The 25635-nt window shown below is 38.7% G+C and overlaps 2 non-coding genes across 2 annotated transcripts; both read left to right on the top strand.

Annotated features, from left to right (window-relative positions):
* The first annotated feature begins 13044 nt into the window (after positions 1-13044).
* Positions 13045-13116, top strand: TRNAD-GUC. Its single transcript has one exon. It is a non-coding gene; the product is annotated as a tRNA-Asp (tRNA).
* Positions 13117-24700: 11584 nt separating this feature from the next.
* LOC112191137 lies at positions 24701-24807 on the top strand. Its single transcript, XR_002932854.1, has one exon. It is a non-coding gene; the product is annotated as a small nucleolar RNA R71 (small nucleolar RNA).
* Positions 24808-25635: the final 828 nt, after the last annotated feature.

The raw sequence follows: 25635 nt of genomic DNA, 5'->3' as shown, positions 1-25635 counted from the left end.
TTTTTTTGAAAAAAGCTGATAATGTGAGAGTTTTAACTTCGCTTTCTTGGGTTTGATTACCAGCCACCCAGGTTGTGCCATCTGGCGTAGTGAATCCGTGACCTTGCGGTGACCCGGGAATAAGCGGATTTACCCTCCAATTATCCAAAACATGAGTCCATTGGGCCGTAGCCAGACCCAACCGACCCAATTGGAGACAATTACGATTCTAAACCAGATTAGCCCAACTCATAACAAGTTGGTTCCATCATGACGGTAGTGTAAAAATACCACATGCAATTGGCTTACTTTTGAATCAATGCATCATTCCTCGATTGAGATATGGTTGAAGAAGATTCGCCGAGATTTTGGAAGTTTGAGGTCCAATATCATTTGGTCTAGTGACATAAGTTTTTCTGTTGTACTGGGAGGGTCTAAATTCAACTTAGGGACTAATTGTTTGTCTATTCTCAGTTGTTTGAAAAAAAATGAAAAGTCATTAGCAACGGGAATTACACGCTAACTTGCATGGGCATACACCAGGTCAGGATAACTGGCTAACCCTAATAAATCTCTGGTTCGCAGGGACAGGGAGGTGTCTTGGTGTACTATTGCAACAAAGCCCGATAGTTCTCAACGAATCCACCAATTAGCTCAGGTTCAAAGCCCATGGACTGTAAGAAAGGTGTGTTTGTACGGACTTTGATGCACGTGCAGAGCAACTACATTGGAACTTGAAGGAAGAGTCCTACTGAAGTTCCTATGATCGATCATATCTGCAAGTTTGCTCAAGCTTTTGTTGGCATCACGTATCTAGTGACGCATTGACTAACAAAACAAACTCGCTGACGTAGTGGGGTGCGTCATCCTTAAGATGATGTCAACGCTGATTGACGACAGTCGGGGTTTGTCTTCAACCATTAGCTAGAATCAAGTTTTGCATCTATTTCGGTGCGAAATTCTTTTCTATGCACAGACACTGTAAGTGATTCAACATCGATAATCATTGGTGCCATCTTTACCAGTCAAATCACGTGTTAAATTAGGTGAAAGAGTAGCACAGATGGTAAGAGCTGGTCAGATTAAGTTGAACAAACTCCTAATTTATGAGGCCAGATGGTGACTGTCTTCCAAACATAACCTCCTCGTGTTATTAATTTCACTCCTATAGACCCATCAAGTACTTGTCTGAGAGGGTTCTTATTATGGAATTTTGTTTGGTGCCATATGATCATGGTGATGATCATGATCAACATTGTTCTTATAGGATCTCTCAGCTCCTATATATGACCTTGTCCTTACTGAGAAAAGTTCCCCTCTGCAACTTCAAGTCATTCGTGGTCATTCTTGCTACTGTCTACCCTATTGTCCTAATGATCACAAATATCAGAAACAATAAGATGGGCAGACTTTTATACATGTCAATTTTATAGCTTTTGTTGTAGTGAGCAAGAATCTGTTTGATTTTATGCTTCAATTTGCATTATATCATGTATTTGCTTTGCAATTCAAAGAGATTTTTCTTTAAAAAAAAAATCAAGAGAAGCAAAGATATGTAACTTTATCGACAAAACGTAAGGTTTTATATATTGAAAATATACTTGCATAATGTTTTAGGAAAACTGAATTGGGAGAGAATGAGTTGAGCTTTTATTGATAATAGGGGGCCTCTTTATATAGAGGATTACAACTAGAAAATCTGCGTCTTACAAGGTAACTGAATCATACAATGATTGGAATATCTCTGTAGATATAGGTAAGACTAACCCTATTACAACTCAGACTAGTAATCAGAGTTTGGGCCAGACACACAAACTAGGTGTCCTTAAACACTTTCCCTTGTGTCGTCCAAACGTGGTGCTCCTCTCGTTACCTCGTCAAAAACATTGTAGAGTAACAAAAACTCAGTGGGACAAAAATAACCTCGATCGAAGGAGAAAAAGAGTATAACACACCATTCACATTTTGAGACCATACATGTAGACATCTCCCCCTGATGTCTGCATCTCCCCCTTATTACTATTATCGTAGGAGTTCGGATAACTTCCGCAAAAGATGCTACCAACATGTTTCTCAAAAGTGGATTTAGGCAATGACTTAGTGAACAAATCTTCCACATTGTCCTAAGATTGAACCTAGTTCACTCTGATCTTGAGGAGAGTCTGTTGTTGCTAATTATGTTTAGTGTTATCACCTTTGATGTGGTCTTGCTTCATTTGCTCAAAGCAAGCAGCATTATCCTGATCTTGAGGAGAGTCTGTTGTTGCTAATTATGTTTAGTGTTGTCGCCTTTGATGTAGCCTTGCTTCATTTGCTCAAAGCAAGCAGCATTATCCTCATAAATACTCGTAGGCTCATCTGTGGTAGACTTCAAACCACAATTATTTCGAACATACGTTATTATGGATCCAATCCATATACATTCACGATCCGCTTCGTGAAAAGCAATAATCTCTACATGATTCAAAGATATAGCGACTATGGTCTGTTTTATAGACCTCTAAGATATGGCGGTCTTATCTATGGTGAACACATAATCAGTTTGAGAATGATCTTTGTGTGGCTTAGAGAGATACCCAGAATCAGCAAAACCTTCCAAAACGCTAATGTCATTTTGGGATGGGGACAAAGGACGCAGGCCAGTGTTGGCGGCTTTCCTGGTGTGTGATGTGTCTGAATCCATCATCTCTCTATAGGGATAGAACAAGCCTATATCAATCATACATCTCAAGTATGGAAAGATATCTTTTACACCAGTCCAATGGCGTCGCGTTGGCGCAAAACTATGTTTAACTAACAAGTTTACAACAAATGAGATGTCTGGTCTTGTGCATTGAGCTAGGTACAATAATGCCCCTATTGTACTCAAGTAGGGCATTTCTGCCTCTAGCACATCTTCGTCATCATCCTTCGGACGAAGAGGATCATTTTTATGATTAAGACTACGGACGATCATGGGTGTGCTTGAAGGCTTGACCTTGTCAAAACGCCTAAGCATCTAACAACATGATGCTTAAGTTCCAAACCGAGACATAATCTTGTTCTCCCAAGATCCTTCATCTCAAACTCAGATTTCAAGTATTTAGCGGTTTCCCTTAACTCTTTAAGGGCTTCCAATGAAGATCATGTCACCAACATGAATAGCGATAAAATCCAGAACTCGTCATAGAAATGCGAGGGCATTTACATATCCCTTCCCAATCAAGTAGTCACTTAGTGAGCGTTTTAACCTCATTACAAACGCACTCCGTGGTCTAGAGCCATTTGACTTGGGTAAATGAAGTTCACCAGGAACCTTCATGTATACTCCATATCTAGATCCCCATAAAGATACGTAGTGACCACATTCATAAGCTGCATGTTCAGTTATTCGGAAACTACCAAACTGACAGGGTAGTGGAGTGCAATGACATTCATTACGAGAGAATATGTCTCTTCGTAGTCAATTCCAAGGCGTTTAGTGAAGCCTTGAGCCATAAGGCAAGAATCGAGATTACCATATCTTTTTCTCATCACGCTTTCTAATGAAAACCCATTAGTCAACAAGTTTTATGTTAGGAGGTGTTAACATCACTGGCTTGAAAAACCTTCCAGTACTTCGTTAGAGAATCTAACTTAACCTGGATCGCATCTTTCCATTTAGGCCAAATTTCTCTACATTGGCATTTATCATTCATCAATGGAGCGTGGTTCTATATCATCGGACTCAAGGAACTCATGCACAATGAAATGCGCAAATACATCATCAATCATGTTAGAGTTTTTATCCCACATCTCATGTACATTGATGTAATTTTCAGAGGGCTCTATATTCTCAGGAATAGGTTCTGACATTGAGGCATCCCTCAACGATAACCTTAATCTGTAACAATTTCATGAGACGGATTTTGAGTGTCGATGATCAAAGGATCGGGTCGTTCCAAAGTATCATTCTAACTCACGAGCCCCCCCATGCATCCTAGCTAGGGCCATGACCTGTAATGCCAAAGTGTCACTCTCTATGGCATTGGTGCCATGCTTACCTCCGTGTAGGGTGGCGTTATGTCCTCTCGTAAGGTCGTCCATCCTTGCAGGCATGTTTGTAGCAGATACGTGTAATCTCGTCATTTTAGCGGGGATCGAGATGATACATAGTGGGGACAGACCACGACAGTTCCTGTCGTTCCTATTGAACATCCGTGTTCTTATCTTCCCTTACTGATGGGAAGACTGTCTCATCAAAGTGACAATCCACAAATCTAGCGGTAAAGAGATCGCCTAGCAAGGGTATTAATTGGTGGACGATTGTTGGAGTCTCATATCCAACGTATTTGCCCATTCATCTGTGAGGACCCATCATAGTGCGCTGTGGTGGTGCAATAGACACATAAATGGTGCATTCAAATATGCATAAATACGAGATACTTGTACCCAGTTACTAGTTATAAAGCAGAGATAGATTGATTAGTGGTAGGTCGTAGATGAATTAGCATAACTGCATGCTATATTGCATCACCCCAAGCGGATATAGAGAGATTGGTGTGCATTACCAATGTCTGGGCTACCATCGTAGTCGTTTCCACAAGACCATTTCATGTGTACATGGGAATATGATGTCCAACATCAATCCAAATTCAATAATTATTGAAAGTCTTCGATGTAAACTCTCTAGCATTGTCAAGTCCAATTGACTGAATTGGATGATTTGGGTAGTGAGCTCTTCCCCATATAGTCTGTGCCAGGAGTGTAGCATAAGCAGCATTACAAGTGAACAATAGCATAACATGTGACCAGCGTGTTTGCGTGTCAACCAACATCATGAAATATTTAAACGTCCGTAAGTTGGTTGAATCAGTTCATAGAATCCCTATGGATTCTACGTAAGAACAGAATGAGTATTTTTGTATCTTTTGCGTAGGATGGTCTCAGTCCTAATTTCCCTAAGGAAGAAGCTTTGTAGAATGAGCGAGGGGCCTTAGAAACAACCAATGAGGATTTTGGTTGGGTCTGAGTGTTTTAAAAGCTATTGGAAGCAAAGTTAGTGATTGTAGCATTACCTGGGGCGCCATCACCATGATGGATGCCAACCATGGCGTCATGGATATGGACTGCATCAGCCCTAGGCTGGCAGTGGACCGCGGCGGTGCTAGGGGTAGCGGGGGTCACACTTAGTCCAGGAATCAACCTTTGATTCTTGCTTCATTATGCTCGAAAGAATGGATGTTCGTGTCACGCCCCGAATTTTGAATAACAAATTCAAATCCGAAACATGAATAATAACCAATGCAAATAACGTCTTGAATTTTTTTCTTAACCAATGTCTCACAAAACATAAAACAAACCTCGTAGCAAACTATCTCTCGAGTCAAATATTACAATACCATCATAAATAAAAGTTACACTCAAAAGAGTCTATAAAACACACCAAAATAGACCAAGTGCTGATGTCAACCCCGCTGCCCTACTCAGCTCGCTCTCCACCCTGATTATCCTGACCTGTAGGATCCGCTACACCGTTTGAATAGTGTACCGGGATTGCAACAACACAAAACTCAGTAAGCTTTTTGCAAAGCTCGTGAGTAAATAAGAAATGAACAGTTGATTTAATAAATCACAATTCTTTTAACTCAAGTAAAACAATCCAATAATCCGAACACACACAACAACCCCAACAATTTAATCACCAACCCAACTCACATGGCACAAAGTACTCACAATGCAATAACCTAGTTACCACCATGACCGTACTCCCACAATAGACTAGAGCTCTATCTGAATCGTTACTTGTCACCTTGGCCCAGGTGCAAGCATCCGATATACTTCGGTTAATACTATAACCGTCGAACTTTGGACATTTCTGCCCGCAGAACAAAAATACTTTGTTTATCATAATGATAACCGTCGAACTTTGGACATTTCTGCCCTCAGAACAAAACACTCTGGTTATTATAACCATCGAACTTTGGACATTTCAGTCCGCAGAATAAAATATAAACAGAATCCCACCCGATTCACAATATCATGTCTCCACCCAAATCATACTCACAACAATACCAATTATCATAAAAATCATAGCAAATAAATCTTTCATTCAAGTATAAAAACGAAATCATCAAAAAAACCACATATTTCAATGTCACACCATTCCGTATAAAATCACGTAAATATATATATACGTAATCATCCACTCATGAATGACCACTAATACCAACTATAGTTCACACGTAGTAAAACCAAGAAATGCATTTTCTTATATACTTTAAATCTCATTTTCTTAAAACCATTTTCTCACACATAACAATTAATTGTGCAGTAAGGAAATTCGGTTTGTAAATCAACCATGTGAGATTTACTCACCTCCAACCCCGCTGCGTCTTCTCAGCGTAAAATACGGTTCACAATCGTCCACCAACTCAAACCGTCAATCACCTAACCAAATACGATAATTAACTTAGCGTACAATTGAAAAACGTACTTATATGAAGATCCAACGGTCGGATCTTCACTCGTGACCACACAAAGTCATCGGGAAAGTCTTATGATCATTATATCAAAACTACAAGTCGATTGGACCATCCGATCTTCACAGATCACAAATCGAACGATCGAAATCGATCGAAATTGTAAAATTCATAACTTAATCATACGATCTCCAAAATTTGCATGCTATATATAGAAATGATCGTATCGACATGTAGAACATAAAAATGGGCAGAAACTGCCCTTGCGGTGACCAGAAGTGGCCGGAAATTGCCGCTGGAGTTAGAGGCAGAGCCGCCGCCGACCACCGCGAATGGCGTCTGAGCCAGGCTGCTCCTCCTCATTTCATCGATTTGAAACAACTTTCATAACTAGCATGATGTCTGAAAACGAAAGGAAGTGGTTGAAAATTACCTAGAACAGTCCGATTTGGCCGGAAATTTTCCAGAAACCGGCGAGCTCCAGTTCGACGTAAAAATTCCACCACTCGCCTCGATCCCTTCTGGATACTTGTTCAAAAACTCAAGGCGAGTTCACCAAGCCAAGAATCACAAGGAATAGTGGTCTGTAACTTGAGATATCCGGATCGAAAGGTTGTTTTTAGATCTAGAAGGGTTGAGCTCCGACGAACGTGAAATCAATCTACCCAGGTCCGGTCCTTCTTGGTGCTTGTTCAGGAAGTTGAGGCGAGTCCAATGAGCAAAAAATCAAGAGAATTGGTGGCCTGTAGCTCGAAATCGGCTCAAAACGGAGCCGGGTCCACCGCTGCGGCTTCCGGGCGTGTTGCACCGCAAGGCTGCCACTGGCAGCTGTGTAAGGTCGAGGAGAAGCTAATGGAGGTGGTCCGACGTCTTGAGGTAGCCTAAGGAGGAAGAGATCGGCTGGTGAAGAATTGCTCTGTTTTGAGCTCATTTCGGCCGAGAGAGAGAGAGAGAGAACGAAGGAGAAGAGGAAGAAAACGGCTAACAGAAATGGAAACCCTAAATGGGGAAAGTTTCCAAAATATATATACTAAACTTGGAAATTCTTCTAAATGCGATAACTAATTCATACAAATTCTGATCCTTGTGTTCCGCATAAGCACAGACTCGTATCGACGAGCTCTACAGCTTTCATGAAGGAAGTTTTCCCAAATTCCGTACGTATCAAAAGTCGATTTGTCGTAACCCTAAATAATGTTCGGTTTCGAAAATAAAATCGTTCGAACTAATTCCACAACTTCTCCAAGCTTCGTACTCGGTCCCACTACTGCGAAATCATTTCTAAAAATCCATGGAATTTAATTTGAATTTTTCAGGGTATTACAGTTCGTGTGAAGTATTTAGTAGATAGATCATCATATCATGACTAAGATGACCTATCCTATCGTGACAAAGCCAATATGTGTCTAAATCTAAGAGATCTTCTCTAAAAACTTTATTGGATTTAATAGCTCGAATAGTAGTGACATAAAGTCCACTAGAAAGGCACATAAGTTTCCCTAAGATGCACATTTATTCGCAATCATTAAATATATTGCAAAGGAACTCTTTTTCGTTCTCTATATGCGTTTTCGTATAGAATCCGTTAGCTCGAACAGCTCAATAGGGTTCGATTTGCCTAGGAGCGTAGAGAGTTTATGTGACGGTAATCAAGGTGCCATTTAGTAAGAGGAATTTGGGCTATTCCATGTCCTTGAACTAATCTTGATGGCTCAGCCATTGTAGTCACAAAGTAATACGCTCAGAATTTTAAATAGAGTCACAATGAAAAGGACTCGAAATTTTATTCATAAGCCAGTGGTGTACATGATTGTTTCTTAACTATTAAGAAAATCTAATCCGAAACTAGCTAATGCAAAACAAAAGTAGTCGTTTGACTTCTTTCAATAACTCTACAATAAATATGATCAGGTGAGTAGAGATATATTGGTGGAGCAAAGGTCGCTAAAGTACCACTTATCTCAAAACCTTCCTAGACATCATACTCGCTTTGGATGAGCCTAGTTGAAGAAAAACTTAACCAATGGCATTTACTACAAAGTATATATGGCAATTGCCTATTACATCTCTTGAAAAAATAAAGACTTACTTAAAATCAGGGATCTATTGATCCCAGTTAGATTTGAAGTTTTCAAACCTTAGTTTGAGATCACCTTCTTGATCTTCTTGTTCCATGTAGTGAGCTTCTTTTACTTCACAATATGCTTTGTAGGCGGTGACAATATTCTCACGAGCTCTACAAATATGTGCCCAATGACTGGATGCTCCACATTGAGAACATACATCTATGTGCTCAGAATCCCTTGATTAAGACACTTTGAAAGCGTCATAAGGATGACTCTTAGTATTGGTGGCGTAACCAACATGACAAAGACGTTGCCTCCTTCTCTCTTTCCAAGTTGACCTCTTCGGTTCCGTGTCCACCTATTTTGGAGGTTACCTTCCCAAGTAGAGTGATTATATAGACTAGAACGTCCAGAAGTATCCCTAGGATTAGGGTTTTGCTCTTGGCGCCCTCCCTTTAGGGCGCGACTACAATTAGACTCCAGAATAGTCTATGTTCCCACTGGTCTCGAATTATAGTTCTTCATAAGGATGTTGTCATGCTTTTCAACTACATTCATAGCTCCAATGAGCTTATGAAACCTTATGATCCGTCCTGCAGTAACATCAATTCAATAGTTCTTAGCAACCATCAATGCAGAGACAAGGAAGGTGGAGAGAGTCCTCTCAATCATCATTGCATCTGTGATCTCTTTAGCACATAATTCCATTAAGGATTTAATGCAAAGTTCTTTCGAATTACAGTCAAGAATAGTCTTGAAGTCACAGAAGCATAGATTATGTCATCTCACTTCTAGGTCAGGAAGTAGGGAGTCAAGACGTTGCCAAAGCTTTCTCCGAGTGAGACCCACAACATTCTAGGGTCTTCTTCATTTAGATACTCGTACTAGAGCGAATCATTCATATGACGAGTCATTAGGATGACGGCTTTCGCCTTATTTGCCTCCAAGGCTACTCTATTTGCTTCCAAAGCTTGAGCTTGCTCAATAATTAGCACGTCCTATCTAGGCTCAAGAATCGTATCTAGGATTCCTTGGGCCTTGAGATGCTGGCGGGCATCACGAACCCACTTGTGATATCCAGAGCCAATTGTTCCCAATGGAACAAAGTCCAGTTTGTTCATGTTACTCATCCTGAAAGAGAACAAGAAAAAGGCTTAGTTTCAGAGAAAAAAGACTACCATGAAAACAAAAGAAATTTCTGAGCGTAATCACTCCCAAGAAATTAGGAATTTATGAGCATAATCACTCCCAAGAAATTCGATTCTAAGAGGTGTTGGATTTGATCGAAACAATGATGTAAGTGGTCAATCATAAATTCTCTACGAACTCTAAGTTTGGAGATCTCAACAAGCTCCAACCTTGAACATAGCACGAACCCCCATAGTTGGGCTTAGGTCTCCCCACAAAAGAAGTAGTGGAGGTTAGAAGAAGGGAGGTTGCAAGTCCCCGAGAAAAGAAAAGAAAGTAAATTACTTGAAAGCGGGAACTTTTATAAAAAAATTGACCTCTTTTTGGGGTCGCCGGAAAATTGGCCTGAAAAAGGTCGTCGAATATGGCCGGAAAAAGTTGCAGGAGGCCAGAGGTGCTTGCTGGTAGCAAGGCTCACTAAGGGGTTATTGAGGGGTCGGCGAGGTTGCTGCGTGCGTGTACGGGGGGCTGTTGCATGCGTTCATTGGGTTGTCGCTGTCCAGGCTAACAGACGGGCCTATGAGGGGCAGACGAGAGGTCTGCAAACGAGGGCGGTGGGCGAGGCTTGCTATGCAGTAGGGGGTTGGCGAGGGGTGCGCTGGTGAGGCTAATTGAGGGGTCAGCGAGGGGCACGAGCGAAGGCAGGCATAGGGGTGCGCTGGCGAGGCTATCCAAGCAAGGCTAACAGATCCAGTTTAGTGGCTTTGGAGGCCAGTTCTGCCCTTTTGAGGCTGGTTCTTGGAATAATTTGACAGCTTCTAGAATCCTCAGGTCAAGACGCTGCTGCTGACAAAGTTTGGTGGCAAGAGGAGGTCCAGAAGGAGGCGAACTGGTGGAGGATTGATTTATGCTTCCAGGGGTCGGTTCGGTACTTTTCTAGCCAGTTCTTAGGATTCTGCCACCTGTTCTGGACTTCTGGGGTCAAGGTATTCAAGGTGTGCGGCATAGGAAGAAAGGGTTTCAAGGTTTTGTATTCGAATTTAGGTTTTGGCTATTTATTTTAGGGTTTGACTATTTGTTTCAGGGTTAAGGATTCGTGCTGATAACGTGTTTTAGAAAAACTGAATTGGGAGAGAATGAGTTATGTTTTCAATGATAATAGGGGTCTCTTTATATAGAAGATTACAACCAGCGTCTTACAAGGTAACTGAATCATACAATGATTGGAATATCTCTGTAGATATCGGTAAGACTAACAGGGTTAGTAACTCAGACAAGTAATCAGAGTTTGGTCCAAAAACACAAACTAGGTGTCCTTAAACACATAATTTATTTTCACAAAAATATTGAAAAAATAATCAAATATCATTTGAAAATTTGATAAATACAAAAGAAACTAAAAAATTTCGAGTAAAATTTATGTTATTTTGATATACTTAAAACATTGGAAAAGAGATAACTCTTTGTTAATATTACAATACCCTTTAAAATTGACAGTGTTCTAAAAATTCCTCTGGGCTGCTGATTACACTCATTTCGATGCATGTAATTGTATCTAAAACACGAGAATTAGCTAATCTTCAAGTCAATTAATATGTAATTAATATATTTTTATTTATTTTGTAGTAAATAAGTGGAGTTGCGGAAACCGGAAGAAATTGGCGCGAAATTGGAATATTCCGACAAAAGGACAACATAGTAGAGCATCGGTCAAGCACTAGTCGGCACTGTCAAGAAATGCGGAAGAAAATTGGGGAAAAGAAATAAATGGAAGAAAAGGAAAATTACAACCTTAATTAACCATTAGTTTTAATTAACCAATGGTTAATTAAGGCCAATCATGTGCTACACGTTAGCTTAATTGGAAGGGTCTAAAACCATTGTTGACACATGGCAGCAGTACAATTAAGCAATTAAGCCACCATAAGTTAGGAAGCATTGCAGCGTGTTTTTGCTTCACTACACGCCAAAGACAAAATCCTCTCCTTCTCTCGCGCGTCAACAGCCATCCACCTCTTTCATATCCCTTCAAAACGACCACGTTTCCAATTAATCAATCTCCCAGCAGCTATATATATTGGAACCCTCACTCACATTTGGGGAGGACTGAGCAGCGCCGCAACGCAATAGGGAAGGGCTTTGCCCTTTCGCATCAGATCCATTCCTCTCCTTCTTCCCATAACAGACCATCACCATTCTTTCTCTTCTCCTATACCCACCAAGACCACAACCTCACACCCAATCAATTTTCATCATCTTCTCCAAGGATTTGGTTTAGGTATAGAGAAAGTATAATTCCAAGCTAGTTAGGCTCACTCTCTAGTGTTGTTGTGCCTGGTGTTGGTTTCTCTCTCTTTTCTCAACTCTATACTCTCTTAATTTATTGTAATTTGATGAATTTTGTTGTGGGTTTGTTGATGGGTTGTGAGTAGTGTATTTGGTAACTAGGGTTTGAGCCCTAGCATGGATTTAATGTAATAAATATGTTTTGATTAAATGGTTTTCAATTTCATGTTTGGCATATGTTCTAATCTATATTATTTGGCTTAGATGCATGCTTAGGAGCTTGATTAACTCTTGAATTTTTAGATGAGCATGTCTAGAACAAATTAGGGAGCCTAGTCACCTTTCTAATTTATGGCTAGGACACTAGTTTAGAACATGGTTAGTTACAATACCAATTTCGATTGCCGTATTGGCTAGCTTGGGAACCTTGATTCTAGAACTCTTCGCCTTTTGGTGCAACTAGAGGCCCTAACAAGGCTCTAAATTGTCCCAATTGAGTTTCTACGACCCTTGATCCGGAGTAGGAATACCCTTTAAGGAATCTAATGATCCATGAGCCTTGAAAAGCCTTGGGTACGGTTCTTGATGCTATTATGAATTGAATGACCATTGTCGAAATATATTTGTGCATTAAATTTGGCTAGGAGGATACCCTAGTGACCTAATTTTCATTTCTTACTTTTCTTTTCTTTTATTTAATTTAGTAGTTAGCTAAAGTTTTCATTTAAATTCTTGCAATTTAATTTTTAGAAAATTACAGTCACAATTTCAAACAACAATTTTTACCTCATTGTAAATATCCACAACTAGGCTCTTAGTTTTGATTAGGCTTTGGTGAAAACTAAAGCTGAGCATTGCTAAGGCTTGGTGCCTTAGAGTAGCATTTTTATTTATTTTCTTTTTCTTTTTCTTTGTGTGCTAAGTGTCTTTATTTCTGATTAACCAAGGATTGTGGGTTAGCCATTAATCCCCGTGGTACGATAAACTTTGGGCATAATATTTCCCTATCTTGACAATGATACGTACGCTTGCGTAAATGTGTATCAAGTCAATGGCGCCGTTGCCGGGGATTGGAGTTTAATAGTTCTAATCCTTTGGTTTATGGTCATTTAGTCACTTGCATGATTTGTGGTAGTTTGTTCTTTGTCGTTGTAGTATAGTGGTAAGTATTCCCGCCTGTCACGCGGGTGACCCGGGTTCGATCCCCAGCAACGGCGCCATTGACTTGATACACATTTACGCAAGCGTACGTATCATTGTCAAGATAGGGAAATATTTGAACCCGAAATTATCGTACCACGGGGATTGATAAGCTAACTCCAATCCTTGGTTATGCCGATTACTAAGTCACTAACAATTAACAAAGAACCTAGAAAAATAGCACCAAACTATTTACATGCCCGGCTCAGAACAACCAAGCCTAAAATGGTCAAGAGAACCACAAGTGAATGCGGAAACTCACAACCAAGTGGTATTGACAATGAAAATGGTTTATGAAATTTGATTTTGATTGCGAAAAATAAAATTGACAATTGAAAATTAATATTGCAACTAAAGATAAAGATAATAGAAACTTATTAAGAAATGAAAATTAGGTCACTAGGGTATCCTCCTAGCCAAATTTAATGCATAAATATGCTCCAACAATGGTCATTCAATTCATAATGGCATTAAGAACCGCACCCAAGGCTTTTCAAGGCTCATGGGTCATTAGATTCCTTAAAGGGTATTCCTACTCCGGATCAAGGGTCGTAGAAACTCAATTGGGACAATCTAGAGCCTTGTTAGGGCCTCTAGTTGCACCAAAAGGCGAGGAGTCCTAGAATCAAAATTCTCAAGCTAACCAATACGGCAATCGAAATTGGTATTATAACTAACCATGTTCTAAACAAGTGTCCTAGCTATAAATTAGAGAAGTGATTAGGTCCCCTAATTTGTTCTAGACATGCTCATCTACACATTGAAGAGTTAATCAAACTCCTAATCATGCATCTAAGCCAAATAATATAGATTAGAACATATGCCAAACACGAAATTGAAAACCATTGAATTAAAACATATTTATTACATCAAATTCATGCTAGGGCTCAAACCCTAGCTTCCTAAATAGACTACTCACAACCCATCAATAAATCAACAAAAATATACATCAATTAAAGAGGTAAAGGTGAAGAGGAGTGAGAAGCAACAAGAACAAGTCACAAATTGCTATGAAGCAAGTATGACAAGCCTTGATTTATGATTTCTCACTTTTATCCAATCTCAAATAGTGATGCTCCTTGAAATCCTTTGAGAAATTGATGAGGATTTGAGGGTGGAAGTGAGGAAAGAAAAATAAAAATAGTGAAGGAGGGTGGGTGCTTTGCCGAGAGGAGAGAGAGAAGTGATGGGTTTCTGGTGGTGTGTGTGGCAGATGGGGAAGAAATGAATATATATATATATATATATATATATTATACAATATACTAAAGCTCAGTTGCCCGGTTTCCTGTTCATCACTGTGCACAAAGTGGAGTGACGCTTTTGTCCTTATCTTTCTCTGATTTACGGGATGCCATCGTTCTATAATAAGTCAAATACACGTAGATTTCTAGAGGAGCTGAGGAAGTACAGTCGAAACAGAGAGAGCGAGAAAGAGACCGAGAGAGAGTGGTGATTTCATTTTTCTGCGAAGGTTTGCCTGAGAAGTTTGGCTATACTTCTCGGTTCTTCTTCTTTTTGGAACTATCTGTTTCCAATAATATCTCCACACCGACATCGGCTCTTGCAGACTATCAAGGTTGTTTTCGTTCAATTTCCAATCGAGGGTGTTTGTTTGATTACACTTAACCAAACCTGTTTTTCCTTTGCGATTTTGTTGAAACAGAAGAAAAGAAAAGAAGAAGAGGAGGAGGAGGAAGAAGAAGAAGAAGAAGAGGGAGACGGGAAGAAATTGATCCTCGATTGGAACAAAAATTGAGTGAACTGATCATCCCAGGTACTCTGCCATGGTTTCGAATTTGTTTCATATATTTTTTGTGGGTCTCTCAGCTTTTCGACCATCATACATCACCGTTTTGGTTTTTCCTGTTCAAGAATCAATCGAAGTAGTTTTCAATTGACCTTGGTTTGGATTTTGTAGGGGTATTGTTAGTGCTCCAGTTTGGGGTTTGAGTGATTGATTGGAGGAGGTTGAAGGTGAGCTTTTGATTTTGGGTAATTTCAGAACCGTGGCTCTGTTTTTTTTTTTTTTCGATTGGGAAATTTCATGAAGTTCATTCAATAATCTTCACCTGTTTAAGATGAACAGCTTTACTGAGTTTAAGAGGCTAAGGTAGAACTAATGGAAACTAGGAAGTTGGCGCATACGTACCGGAAAAAGATTTATTGATCAAATTAAAGTTGACCAAAGTAAACTTAGTTTAATTGGTTAATAACTTGGTTTGAATACGTAATATAAACTTGGTTTGTTGAGAAGTTGGCTTGACGACTGAGTCAATTTGATAATTTATGTTCAAGGTTTTAATATAGTCCAACTGCTCATTGATTTTTTTTTTTTTGGCATATGTATGATACATCAGATTCTGACCTGAATCTGATCTGAGTTCATCTTTGTAGAAGTAGACTTTTCTTTTTTCTCAATTGGATATTAGTTATTTTTTTTATGATAATAGCTGTTCATAATGGCCCTGTTCATAAACAACAAATTAGCAATGCATTAGAGTTTGTGATTGAAATTGTTTATCTGTGATAAGTTCTATGCTCGGCAAGAAACTTTGCATTCTAAGGTTTTTCTGTTCGGTTATTCAGTTGAGTGCTAGACAATAGTGTTCTTTAGCTTATGCCAATACTTATTTATTTATTTTTTTATATTTTGTGAGAATGCTGATAATTGATTTGATGCGGTCTTTCAGCTACAAGATGGGATGTTAACATTTTGATCTTTCTTGATATCAGAAAAGCTTTAGCTGGTATAACTTTGATAGAATTTAAGCCTATGTTATGCAGGCTATAGCGTTTACAATCCTAACTAACCTCTATTTTAAAATTTAATTTCTACTTTAAGATTATGTGGACATTAAGAAGGGGGAAATTCTAAGAGAGGAGATATTGATTACTGTTATGCTTCATTGATATGATTGCCTTCTTACCGGTGGTTTCTGCTTCAGACTGGTTTTCCTTACACTTTCAACTGAATTCATAGACTCTTTCTTGCATATTCGTGATCTTCATAGCTATAATTTGTGTTTGATACGAATTATATAATGCATTTCTATTCTTAAAAGCTGTATACTTAATTTTTCTTTTGTCAATTGCATCATTTATTCTCCTTTGTATGAAATCCTTATTCCTTCTTTTTATTGCATTGCAGGTCTGTTAGCAAAAAGAAATAGGTGAGATTTCATCTTTGTATAACTGAATTCCTGCTCATGAAAAATAAAATAAAAAATTAAGCGTGATTTGTTACAAATCGCCTATAGTATTAGATACCATTTGCATTGGTTCACATATTATTGTGGTGCTCTAATCCATCGAAACAAGGAAAAAACTTGCATGTCTTAATCCTCATTTATTCAATTGTTTGATTACTTTTTTCCCCCTTGCATGTCTTATTCAGGTATTCCAGTTTTTTGTATCATGTTCTTTAGTTTATCGCAGAGGATTGATGGTATTTTTTAATATATTATTTTGTGATTGCCTTATGTGCAGGTTGTGTTGGGTGAAGTTTTTAGAGTTGGGTTATTGTTGGATTGCTTGCTTTTCGTGAGGCATTTTGATGTCTGAATTGGAAATCAGTTTGCTCTCTTTGAATTCTATTTAACAGTTAATTTTAATTTATATAGGTTTGATATATAACTTTGGATGATATAGGTTTGTTTCTAAAATCGTTCTAATGTGATGGGCATAGGTTTTCCAAAATTAGTGTTTGGGTGTATGAGTCAAATGGGTGGTTGACTTTGAATCTTCATCGTTTACTTGCAAATTTTGGTGCTTTAGTGATAGAATTATGTTGAATCTTCATCTTTCTTGCTTTCTTTGATGTTCATAACAATTATAAAGAAGCTAGCTTTGTGATTCATATGTGACTTTGATTGCTGTTTTGTTTGGCCATTTGAGTTATTCCGGAGAACACTTCTTATGATTTGTTTTATATATGAAAAAAATATATATATACACATGTGATTCAAGTAATTTCATTTTGAAAGCTACTTTGTGCAGCTTCACCTCTGTTTCAAAAGTTCAAATCAGTTAGGAACAACAAGGAAGCAAACAGTAACTTAGTCTCCTGTGTGTCAAAGGTGAGTGAACATTGAAAGTAGGAAGAATTACAAGTAGATCATGGAAATTCTTTTATATACAGAATTTCAAAGTGAGGAATGCTGAGAATTTATCTTGACAAATTTTTTTTTTTGCAGATACAGAGATACATCAATCTGATAAACCATAATATCCAGCAATAAGACCTTATTATTGTTACAGGTATGTGGTATGCATTTTGATATTTATATTATATCAAGTATTGCATCATACAAGATACAATTGGATATAGTACTGAACCTCTAATGTAAAATATTCTTTATTATATATATCCGTAGCTTCTTCTCATTAATGTTCATTCATTGGTTTGATTGCAGCATTTGTTTACACTGTTTATAGCTGTATATTTGCTATTCGTTTGTGGACGGTTTTTTTGTTCTAAGCTCATGATATGTTTTGAGAAGCGATATTATGTGATTTTAGTGTCTTCTTTTGTGGATTGTTTATAGATGTAAATATTCTAGATAAGCGTAATGGTGAATTTATCTACTTGGGATTGTTTTCTGAAATCAAGTTTTCTTGATATTGTGCATTTGAGAAGCGATATTACGTGATTGTAGTGTGTTCTTTGTGCTTTTAATGTCATTATCGCATAAGAAATGATAAGATGTTGTGTGAGCATAACTGCAAAGACAAATCAGCAAGCCTTGCTTAGTTAATGTACAAATCATACACAAATCAAATATGCAACTATTGGTCTATAATACCAGCGAAAAGGTGAGCACTATTACTTTCTCCTATAATGTTTACATCAATCACATAATTTAAGACATACCACTCCTATGTTACTTTCTTCTATAGCAGGGATGACATTTCTACAGAATCACTTGAAGACTTATCCGAAGATATGCTGTAAATAGTTAATCCTAACTACTAGCATAGACCTTTTTGGGCCAAGCCTAACCATTTTTTGCACCATGTACATATACAACTACTTGGTTAGCATCTGTATTTTTTGAGATCTGGCTAAGATACTGGATTTGGAATTTGGCAAAGGCACCAAATTTTTGGGACAACTAAACAATGTACACTCATTTTGCTATGTAATGTATCTATAACATAGTTTTAATGTAAATTCAAGCATATCAATAGTATACCCGCAGCATCGCGCGGGCCTTTTGCCTAGTATATATATATATAGCCTAGGGCGGTTGTTCACGTGAGAGGAGTAAAAAAAAATATGAACTGCCATGTGGCAGCATTTAACTGGCTGAAGCAATTAAGTTTAATTGCTTGCTGCACATGAACGTGAAGGGTGATGGGCTGAGCTTAACTACATTAATTAATCATATTAATGATTAAAGATTAATCATCTTAATGATTAAAGATTAATTAATCAAATCAATGATTAATTAACATAATTCTCTTATTTCATTTTTTTTCTCTTCTTCTCATTCCTTTTCTCTTCTCCATATACTTCCGCCCATACTTAATAAGGCACTTGGATTCCGCTTCCGTGATTGGCATTGACATGGTTGACCCGCATGGACAATTTTGTCCTTTGTCGGGAACTCCAATTAGCTCCATTTTCGCATCAATTTCTCATAATTTCCGTAATTCCGCTTATTTTCTGCAAAACAAATAAAATTGGATTAACTACATTATAATTGGCTCAAGTATTAGCTTATTTATAGTGTTTTGGATATAATTACATGCATAAAAATGTGTGTAATCATATCCCCACACTTGAACTTTGTTTGTCCTCAAGCAAACTAAATGAAATATAATCCGAAAATCTACCAACTCAAACATATGTAAATTGCGGTATTAGCCTTTCCAACCATAACCCTCGGAAAAATAATTATGTACATGACCACGAAGTAGACGTAAGCACAAAATAAATTTTTTGAATTTGTAAGGCGATTAAGATGCACATGTGATAGATGCTCAAGTATATGCATGTGTTGACCATGCGTCAAATCAATCCACCATAATTAAATAGGCACATAGAAGACCCGACATAACCCACTAAACTCACATAGGTTCACTAAATATTACCGCTCAAGTGTTTAGGGGCTATATGTGTTTCACTCAAAAGCAATTTCACAACATGCGCCGCCATATGCTTGCTCTTCGATCTCATCTCCGCTGGGTAGCCCACAACATTCAAGATCAAGAGGTCTTTTATTTGGTTGTAATGGGGCTAAGGGCAAGTGGTTAAGAGAAATAATGGATAAGGAAAGACAAAGTCCATAGAAGTCGATGAAGCAACTCTCTCTTGTAGAGATTTAAGACTTTTGCTTTCGAATGCTAAATCACTCACTCTAATCCCAATGTACAACCCGCTAACTAAACTATGTTAAACCTTTATTTATTTTTATTTTTTTCAAGACAACTTTTTTTTTTCCTTTTCTACTCTTCTTTTCTTTTTTCCTTCAAATTTCTTTTATTTTCACAACTTCTTCTTCTTCTTTTTTTTTTTTTTTAGAACTTTTTTTTCTATACAAATCACTCACCCCCCACACTTATTCTTTTGTAACCTCACACTTTTGACTTTTCTTTTCTTTTGAAGCACTCAAACATAAAGTCATTCTCTCAAATCGCTTCACCAACTACCATGGAAGGGTAGGATAAAAGTGTTTAGGCTAGGTAGGGATTTGTGGTGCAAATGAATAAAAAGGCTAAATAAATAAATAGGCTCAAAGTGGCAATCTAGTGGTAAATATCTTTGGGTACATGCTTCTTTGGCCATGGTGGTATTATGCCTAATGCCTTAATCATTTCTATCCCGTCATAAGCCAAAAGTAGCCTCGAGAGGTCTCAACAAGTTCTAGATACGCAATGTCATGAAATTGTGCACACATGAAAGAATAAGTGAATGAACGATGCATAAACTATAGATATAGGCACAAAAGCTCACATATAAGGGCATGTAAGTCAATCAAATCATTTATATGCTTCTCTAATTATGATGAATCAACCTAACCATAGGCTATGTGCACACATATAGTCAAGCATAGATCACATATTTTAATCACAAAACAAATTCAAAATCCTAGATCATGCTTAATCTATTCACAATCATAACAAGTTAAGTCCATGACTCGTCATTGGGGGTTGGAAAAATGTATTAACCACTAAAATATAATTACAAAAAGCTAATCTAAAAAAACAAATTTAAAAAAAAAAAAAAAAATTTATGGCACCTGAGCCCTCACCCCCACACTTAAAACCAACATTGTCCTCAATGTTATAAAGTGAGCTTGAAAGCTAAAATCCATGTCAGATTTAGGCATGAGAGTGAAGTCCGGGTGAAGGCACAAAAATTAACTATCTAAATGAAAATCTAAATGCGGAGAAAAGATACGGAAAACCCCCTTTGTAGACACCTCCATTGCTCACGACCTTCGGAGAAGACTAATATGAGACACCAACCTCAAGGCGCAAGGCCTTGACTTCCTTTACGTATGCTCCATACTAGCTCAAGGTGCTCGTGAAAAGATCAACTCCATTGAAAAATATGTAGTGTCCAAGAGCAATGCGTCACAAATAGCCCATCAAAGAATAAGGACAAGGTCCTCCATTAAGCACATGGCCTTAACCACCTCCAACACACCTCACGACTGCCCATAATGGCCTCCATTGAAGAGTTGAAGTGCAAGAAGTCCAACCACCCTGAGTGAACACAAACTAGTGAGTGCAGAAAACTTCCAGCAATGACCTTTATATCTTCAAATGCCCATATCTCAACCTCAGAAAGAGATAAATAAGTGAGACCCATTGAATTGGAAAGTAGACTCAGAGAGCTTTCTATCCATATAAAGTGATCCACCTATCTCCAATTGAGATGAAAACTATAGCTGGTCAAAACTGCCAATCTGTCATGAAGTTTTCTGCTGACCCTCAGTCACCAAAACTGTAATATCTGAAGCTCCAGAGGTGCAAAGAGAGTGAGCCAACTGGATACGAAAGTAGACTCATGAATCTATCTGAAGGTAAAATTTCACTGAAGCATCATATCTAAGTCAAACATCGTTGGCCTCCAAACTCATTGATCTGTTCTGCAGTTTCTGTTGTGCCCTGTTTCTGACCTCTGTCACTTGGAATGCAATATCTGAAGCTAGGAAGGTTCAAATGAAAAACTGTTTTACCAGCATATAGAATACATGTGAAGATACATCCCTGAAAATTTTTGGCTCCAAATATCTTGATATGTAGAGGGTGTAGGTTCTCAAATTCACTCTACAGTAGCTGTCTCTGTTCTGACCTCCATGCATTGACCACTAAATAACTAGAGCTCCAGTGATTGAAATAGACTGAAATTTTGGTAGTACATAGCAGGCACATAGAGGAATATCTCCAGAAAAATTCAACTCAAAAAAGCATGTAGATTTGAAACTTTAGTCACCCAAATTAAACTGAAATTTCTGGACAGAAACTGCACACTACCACATACTTTCTCCTTTACATTTTCAACTCCATACACCTCCCATCCTCCAAAAAAGATGGCTAAATAGCCTTATTGATGCAAAATGAACAAGGTAAATACAAAACAACCTAGGGTTGCCTCCCTAGAAGCGCTTGTTTTTAAAGACCCCAAGCCGGTCTTCTTCACTTTTCTCCCTCAAGGTGGCTCAAAGGATGTCTTCTTACCACCCACAACAATTGTGCTAGGATCACTATCATTTCCAAAACATCTAACAATTGAAGAAGCGAGCTTGTAGCTTGGAGGTGGAGGTAAATCATACCTCGTAGATCTTTCCTTCTTTTTGACAACTCCACAAACTTCCCTTAACTTCTTGATGGACTCCTTTTGTGTCTCACTCAATGGTGGACTTTTCTTCTTGTGTTGCTCATAAGTCTCAAGAGTAGGGGTTGTTTGCTTTTCAAGCTCAATAGTAGCCTCCAAAGTAGAAGTAGGAACTACATCATCATGCATGAATGGTGGTTCATGGTCATAACCCCAAATAGGTGAGAAATGATCTTGTGAACGGATTGTAGGCTCGGAAGGATTCAAAGGTCCAAAGATCCGCTCACTCTTGGCTTCATTACCCTTCACTAAATTGATAGAGAGCACACTCTTCACTATTTTCGGAGGATATATGGGTTCAAGACTCTTAAGTTACACCTTTTCTCTCAATACCTTCATTTTGATGGTGCCCTTTTGAACATTAATTTTTATTCCAGCGGTTTCCATAAAGGGTCTACCAAGAATGATAGGTATGTCTTTGTCACTATGAGGTCCATCATCCATATCTAATACCACTAAATCCGCCGGCAAGTAGAACTTATCAACCTTGATTAACACATCTTCAACAACACCCATGGCTCTCTTAATGCTTCGATCCGCAAGTTGCAAGAATATATGAGTAGCTTTAATAAGTCCAAGGTCAAGTTTCCGGAAAGTCTCAAAAGAAATAATGTTAACACTTGAACCAAGGTCCATCAAAGCTCTATCAAAGACTTTCTCATCAATAGTGCAAGAGATATTGAAGCTCCCCGGATCTTTGAGTTTTGGGGGAATCCGTCTTTGCAAGATAGCACTAACCTCCTCACAAATCTCGAACCGCTCATCATTCTTTATCCTCCTCTTATGGGTGCACAAGTCCTTTAGAAATTTTGCATAAACTGGCATTTGTCGAAAGAGCTCAATCAAAGGTATATTGACATTGACCTTCTTCAAAATATCATGCACTTCAGACATCAAGCCAACTTTCTTCTTCTTCCCACTATTCTTCACATTTTCCTTTCTTGGCACATTAGGGTAGGGAAGTTGAGGTTCCAGTATGCTTAAGACAAGAGGTGGATCAAAGGTGAGACTCTCAGTGGTGCCCCTAAGGGTAGTCACGGTCCCACTAGGGTTCTTAACCCTCAAGGCCTCGCCTAGTGATGAGTAGACCAGACTACTCCTATCCCTAGAGCTACCGTGCACATGTAGGTCTTCCTCCTTATTTCTCCCCTCTTTTTCAGTCAAAGTAGATGACTCTAACTCATGAGTATCAACAAGAACCTTCCTAGAGGTGTCATCGACCTTAGATGGGTCCCTAGCCTTCATGGCCTCACCATCTAATTTAGGGCCTGAGACATGCTCATCCCTAGAAGTGTTCTTTCTCAATAAAGCTCTTTCCTTGCCACTATCAATCAAACCATATTTTCTTGCATCATTCTCAAATGACAAGAAACCATAACCTTTATCAAGAATAGCTTCTCCAGAGGGTACATTTTCTTCCCGTCCGGCTACCTTATCCACCCCCTTATTTCTTCCTTTGGTATTCAAAGTCACATCACCCACTCCATATTTACTGGAAGGTACATTTTCTTCCCTTCCGGTCCCATCCTCCTTATGATAAAAAGAATCATGATGTGTAAGCAATTGGTCATCAACAACATGGCCAAGAGGTACATTTTCTTCCCTCTTGGCCCCATATGAATGCAAACCAACATCATCATCAAATAAAGTATTTGTATGGAGACTAGAAGATGTAAGCATGTAAACATGATTATCATATACCTTTCCCGAACGTAGAGTGGTGACGGCATTGCATTCATGGAGTTTTCCTCTTGGGTTTGGCTCCGGTTGTGAAGGTAAGACTCCTTGTTGACGTGTGCTAAGCTTCTTTGCCATTTGACTCATTTGTACTTCTAATAGTCCCATTTGTTTTTGAATGGTGGCTTGACCTTGAGATAATATAGTAATGCATTGAGACATAGAAGAAAGAGCATCATCACTTGCACCCTTCTTCTCCTCCGGTTGTGAGGCAATGGGAACACCTTGAAACTTGTTGGGACCATAGCCACCACCTTGAGTAAACCCGGGAGGAGCATTTTGAGCATGAAGTCCTTGACTTGAGGTGAATTGGCATTGAGAGTTAGGCCCGTACGCTTGCTGTCCATGTTGACCAAATTGTGAAATTTGAGTGTTTCCTTGGTGTGCATTGCCATAATGAGCAAAATTTGATAGGTCTTGACCTTGGCCACCTCTAAAGCTTTCTAAAGCTTTGCTTTCCACCTTGAAACCCACTAGATGAACCTCCTTGGTCTCTCCAAGAAAAATTAGGGTGATTCCTCCAAACCAGATTGTATGTAGGTGAGTAAGGATCATTTCTAGGGTGCCCACCATAAGAATTCACGGCCTTTACTTGCTCTTGAACAAAATCCGGATAATTAGGAGCAAGATGACATTCACTAGTAGCATGTATAGGTGAATCACATAGAAGACATAGAGATGAAGACATAGAAGCGGCCTTGACATGATGTGTAGATGAACCACGCTCTTGAGCTTGAAGAAGTAAATCAAGCTTTCTATAATCGGCACTAGAGCTCTCTTGGGCAACCCTTGTCTCATGAGTGCTCTTGGTATCATATTATGGATCTTTCCTCACTCTTTCCCTCCTAGAGTCATGATCATCCCATTGCCTCGATTGTCGACCCAAGTGCTCAAGTATATCTCATGCCTCAGTTTGACCATGACTATGAAGTGAGCCTTGTGCGGCAACATCAACCCTCCTCCTCTCATGTGGTAACAAACCACCATAGAAACCTTCAATCATCATAGACTTAGTCAAGCCATGATGGGCACATGAATTGCAAATATCCTTGTACCTATCCCATGCCTCCCAAAAGGTCTCATGATCACGTTGAGTGAAGAGTAAGAGCTCATGTCTCATGCTAGTGGTCTTGTGTGGTGGGTAGTAAGCATCCAAGAAAATGTCTGTCAACTCCTCCCATGATCGTATACTCCTCGGTTGTAGCTTCAAAAACCATCCATTTGCATCATCTCTAAGTAAGAAAGGAAACAACCGCATCTTGAACTCACCCTCGGGAAGTCCACTCTTTGACATAGTGCTCACAATTGCCTCAAAGTCTTGCATATGGTTGATGACCTTCTCGGATGATGTCCTACGGAAAATAGGCAAGATGCTCAATTGTTGTGGCTTGATCTCGAAGTCCACCTCTCTAACCGGAAGTACCAAATATGATGCCGTGTTAACCATGGAAGGTCTAGAAAACTCTCGAATAGGTCTCTCCGCCATCTCTCTAACCGGTGATCTAATCGGACTCGGTGAGTGATCTCTTGGAGGTACTCTTGGCCTTGGAGGTGTTCATGAAAGATTCTTTGGCCTTTGTCTAGAAAGTCTTTGCAAAGTACAACCACTTCTCAAATTGATAGGTAGTAAAGTACTACTCATGCACCTTGCAAAAATATGACCACATGGTAAGTACTCAAGAATTCACAAAATAAGCACTTTGAATTTAATTTCATGCTTCACAATAAATAAGAAGGGTAATGAGAGAAGGTGAGACAACAATTAAATAAGAAACTAAAATAAGCAAAGCTAAGAATAAGTGAAAACTAACAACTCAAGAAACTAACGACTAATTAGGAAACTTAATGAAAAGCTAGCAAACAAGTCAAGCCAAGTGATGATCGTTATCGATGCTCATGTCTTACATGTACTACAAAGTAATATAAGGCCCGTCACTTCGATAGAAATAAC

Source organism: Rosa chinensis, chromosome 2 (assembly GCF_002994745.2).
Source record: "Rosa chinensis cultivar Old Blush chromosome 2, RchiOBHm-V2, whole genome shotgun sequence".
Classification (NCBI taxonomy): Eukaryota; Viridiplantae; Streptophyta; class Magnoliopsida; order Rosales; family Rosaceae; genus Rosa; species Rosa chinensis.
This window is presented reverse-complemented; position numbering and strand designations above follow the sequence as displayed.